Source organism: Xyrauchen texanus, chromosome 40, assembly GCF_025860055.1.
Source record: "Xyrauchen texanus isolate HMW12.3.18 chromosome 40, RBS_HiC_50CHRs, whole genome shotgun sequence".
In the NCBI taxonomy this organism is placed as follows: domain Eukaryota; kingdom Metazoa; phylum Chordata; class Actinopteri; order Cypriniformes; family Catostomidae; genus Xyrauchen; species Xyrauchen texanus.
The window spans coordinates 870,353-875,352 of record NC_068315.1 but is presented as its reverse complement, the minus strand read 5'-3'; the positions used below and the strand labels follow the sequence as shown (position 1 = coordinate 875,352).

The window sequence follows — 5,000 nt, the reverse complement described above, 5'->3', positions numbered from 1 at the left end:
GGTTGTACAGGTTTGGAACGACATGAGAGTGAGGAAAGGATGAGGAATTTTAATTTCCAGCACTGAATCGTACAGATGCCCCCGAGTGTGAGATTTTTCTTTCGGTCTGCTGTTGGCCGTGTTCTCTTCTTTATGTCTCAATGTTCAAAATCTTTTCAGCTCTGATGACGCTGTCTTCCAATTGGTCGGACTCCTGTTACGCCTGCCCCTCCCCGAGGAGGAAAGACCGCCCCTCCGCACCTGCTCTCTTCCTCCTCTTCCTCTCCCTCGTTCTCTCACCACTCGCCCCACCCTCACCCTCGAGCACAGCCCTGCGCTGCGTCCGTCGCCCCTGGACCTGAATCTGTTCCGCCCGGTCCGTCTCCTCCCCTCTGTCCGCCCGCTGGTCCCAGTATACAGCCCGCCTCCTTTCCTCCCGTCCTTCTCCCCTCTGGACATCAACTCCAACCCTAAACCCAGTTTCCTGCACCTGCCCAAACAGGGCATTCTGCCCGCTAACCCCACCCCCTCGCGATGCGCCGCGACGCCGACTCAATCCCCCGCCCGTCTACATCAAACCCCCTCGTTCTGCCCTCAGAATCGACCCCAGCAACCCTAACTTTACCCCTCACTCTGCTCCGCGCCATGGGTCGCCTACGCCTGTAACCGAGAGAGGGACTCAGAGTGCCTAGGTAACTAATATGCAAGAAAACACACAACTGTTATAGCGCCCCCATATGATGCCCACTTGTAATGCACAACGTTTTACAGTAAAAGTCATCTTAACATTCTTAATGCACATGCCTGGTCTTATTGTGCACAACTCATCACTGTATGTTATTCTAAATGGAAAAAACCGTGAGCTCTAAGTTTGTTCATCAATGGTATATGCCATCAGTCTGCGTTATTTCAAATGCATGCTTAAAAATCATTTTTTAAAAGAACTACACTACCCATGATCCTCAGGGGGAAAATCCACCAATCAAAGAATGGAGTAGCTACTTATATATGTGCATACATTGGATTATTTTGCAGTAACATTAAACTGCAGTAACATTCTATTCTTGTAATCAGTAACTTTAAATCAGTAGTTTTATATTTTGTTATAGTTTGATTATATAATTCGCAATGCATCATGGGATTGTAGTTCTTGTTTAAGTGCACAGTCTTGTACTTTTGCCATTTTGATTCCTATTTGCTTCAAATCCTTTTTATTTATATATCATATATTGATTGGATGGTGTAAAGTGTTTCTATATGACAGGTGGGTGAAAAATAAGATGACCTGATGAAGTCAGCCGAAAAGGAAAGTTGAGTTATTACATTTTGATGAAAGATAAAAATACAAACTTTTTCGGGGACTGGGTATCTCAACAAGTATTGACGCTGACTATCACACCTGGAGTCATGAGTTTGAATTCAGGGCATGCTGAGTGACTCCAGCCAGGTGTCCTTAGCAACCAAATATGCTCGGTTGCTAGGGAGGGTAGAGTCACATGGAGTAACCAAATTGGCCCGGTTGCTAGCGAGGGTTGAGTCACATGGGGTAACCAAATTGGCCCGGTTGCTAGGGAGGGTAGAGTCACATGGGGTAACCAAATTGGCCCGGTTACTAGGGAGGGTTGAGTCACATGGGGTAACCAAATTGGCCCGGTTGCTAGGGAGGGTTGAGTCACATGGGGTAACCAAATTGGCCCAGTTGCTAGGGAGGGTTGAGTCACATGGGGTAACCAAATTTGCCCGGTTGCTAGGGAGGGTAGAGTCACATGGGGTAACAGAATTGGCCCGGTTGCTAGGGAGGGTAGAGTCACATGGGGTAACAGAATTGGCCCGGTTGCTAGGGAGGGTAGAGTCACATGGGGTAACCAAATTGGCCCGGTTGTTAGGGAGGGTACAGTCACATGGGGTAACCAAATTGGGCCGGTTGCTAGGGAGGGTAGAGTCACATGGGGTAACCAAATTGGCCCGGTTGCTAGGGAGGGTAGAGACACATGGGGTAACCAAATTGGCCTGGTTGCTAGGGAGGGTAGAGTCACATGGGGTAACAAAATTGCCCCGGTTGCTAGGGAGGGTAGAGTCACATGGGGTAACCAAATTGGCCCGGTTGCTAGGGAGGTTAGAGACACATGGGGTAACCAAATTGGCCCGGTTGCTAGGGAGGGTAGAGTCACATGGGGTAACCAAATTGGGCCGGTTGCTAGGGAGGGTAGAGTCACATGGGGTAACCAAATTGGCCCGGTTACTAGGGAGGGTTGAGTCACATGGGGTAACCAAATTGGCCCGGTTGCTAGGGAGGGTTGAGTCACATGGGGTAACCAAATTGGCCCAGTTGCTAGGGAGGGTTGAGTCACATGGGGTAACCAAATTTGCCCGGTTGCTAGGGAGGGTAGAGTCACATGGGGTAACAGAATTGGCCCGGTTGCTAGGGAGGGTAGAGTCACATGGGGTAACAGAATTGGCCCGGTTGCTAGGGAGGGTAGAGTCACATGGGGTAACCAAATTGGCCCGGTTGTTAGGGAGGGTACAGTCACATGGGGTAACCAAATTGGGCGGTTGCTAGGGAGGGTAGAGTCACATGGGGTAACCAAATTGGCCCGGTTGCTAGGGAGGGTAGAGACACATGGGGTAACCAAATTGGCCTGGTTGCTAGGGAGGGTAGAGTCACATGGGGTAACAAAATTGCCCCGGTTGCTAGGGAGGGTAGAGTCACATGGGGTAACCAAATTGGCCCGGTTGCTAGGGAGGTTAGAGACACATGGGGTAACCAAATTGGCCCGGTTGCTAGGGAGGGTAGAGTCACATGGGGTAACCAAATTGGGCCGGTTGCTAGGGAGGGTAGAGTCACATGGGGTAACCAAATTGGCCCGTTGCTAGGGAGGGTGGAGTCATATGGGGTAACCAAATTGGCCCGGTTGCTAGGGAGGGTAGAGTCACATGGGGTAACCTCCTTGTGGTCACTATAATGTGGTTCTCGCTCTCGGTGGGGCGTGTGGTTAGTTGTGCGTGGATGACGCCTAGAATAGCGTGAAGACTCCACACGCTCTATGTCTCCGCGGTAACGCTCAACAAGTCGCGTGATAAGATGCGCGGATTGACGGTGTCAGACGCAACTGAGATTCGTCCTCCACCACCCGGATTGAGGCGAGTCACTACGCCACCACGAGGACTTATAGCGCATTGGGAATTGGGGAGAAAAATGAAATAAAAAATTCAGCCTTTTTCGTTTTTTATCAGAATAATGTGCAATGGTGAATCATTCACAATAAGACCTGGAATGTGTATTTACAATGTAAAATAGTGTCAGTTTTATGTCATATTGACTTTAAAAGTGCAGCTACTAAAACTGAGTCTTTCTTTCAAGCTCCTGCACTGATTCTTCCATTAACATGGAGCAAAAATCCCGTCTGTCAAATGATTTTTGTGCTTTTGAATGGCCGCCATGCTACTTTACATGCTTAATATCTAACAGCTGATAGTATAACACCTTTCAGTACTGACAAACACAGATACAATAGTTTCAATAGTTTGTGTGTGCATTCAGCGCCGTTATTTGATATTTGTGCACGTTTCTGTTGTCAGCACCCCGATGAATAAAGAACCCTCGCCTGTGATTGGTCAAAGAGGGATTTCTCCAACAGAGCCCTCTGGTGGACAGACACAGTTATCAGACCAGAGTCCGTACACACTGCGTAAAGGTACGTGTCGTTGAGTGCACGCATGTTAATCTCCATGAACCGCACATGTGACATGCTGGAAATAATTTACACTCATCCTTCAGTTTGTAAACAATAAAGAAAAATCATATGCATGGTAATGCACTTACAATGGAAGTCTATGGGACAGCCCTGCGTCTCTCCCTCTCTCTCTCCCTCAGAGGATTTATATTATCAAGCAGCCAATAAGTAATGACCTAAAATCTTCATAGCCACACCCTAAAACATGCTAAAAACGTGCTAGCATCATGATAACACATGCTAGCATCGCCTAGCGAAATGCTAAAACATGCTAAAACGTGCTAACACATGTTAGCATTGCCTAGCGAAGTGTTAAAACACGTTAAAAATGTGCTAGCATCATGCTAACACATGTTAGCATAGCCTAGCGAAGTGGTAAAATATGCTGAAAGCTTGCTAACATCATGCTTACAAATGCTAGCATCGCCTAGCGAAGTGTTAAAGCATGTTAAAGATGTGCTAGCATCATGTTAACACATGCTAGCATCACCTAGCGAAGTGATAAAGCATTCTAAAAACGTGCTACCAGTCTCTAACACAAACATAACACCTACATGCTACCATCATGAAAAACACATGCTAGCAACTTTCTATGACCATTATTTTAGTGCTTAGCAACAAGTTATTAAATGCTATTTGATCGAGTTTTGCCACGGCAAGCACCACTCACATTTTCTTCAGGAAATGTACCTATCTAGTTCTAATTGTGCTTCCATTTTTATATTTCTCTCAGTTTCCAAAAAATTGGCTCCATTCCTCCCAAGGGTCCGTTTTCTTCGTCTGGCTGTGTGTCGGATCTATCTCCGGGCCCTTCGCCCATCAGCCTGTCCCCGACGCCCCCCAGCACCCCCTCCTCGTACGGATTCAGTTACCCGCAGGGAAGCTCCTTCCTCACGTCACCCGGACACAACCACAGTCAGACCGCCACCACGCCCTCTCTCTTCTCCGTACCTCCACTCACGGGCACCCTGCCCAAATCACGACCCACTCCGAAACCGCCCCGCCACAGACCGAACCTGCCCCCGCCACAGCCTCCGGGTACACCCGGTTTGAGCCCGCAGCCCCTGGAACATGCCGCAGGCCTGCTGGACGGGTTGTCCTCAGGCGAGAGCATGTCAACAGGTAAAGACTGCATTTTTGGGACACTATTGTCCCCTTGTTTTCTATCAAATGAATCCATGCAATTAATAATTAACCCAACTTACTTTTTCTTAAAGTTATTGAGCATTTATTTCTGTTTGCCTTATAGAAGGAAAAACTACGTTTCCATCCAAGGATTTTTTGCTA

The 5,000-nt window shown here is 47.9% G+C and overlaps 1 pseudogene; it reads left to right on the top strand.

Annotated features, from left to right (window-relative positions):
- Window positions 1-5,000, top strand: part of LOC127633617 (rho GTPase-activating protein 44-like) — a 49,777-nt pseudogene that overhangs the window by 39,486 nt on the left and 5,291 nt on the right.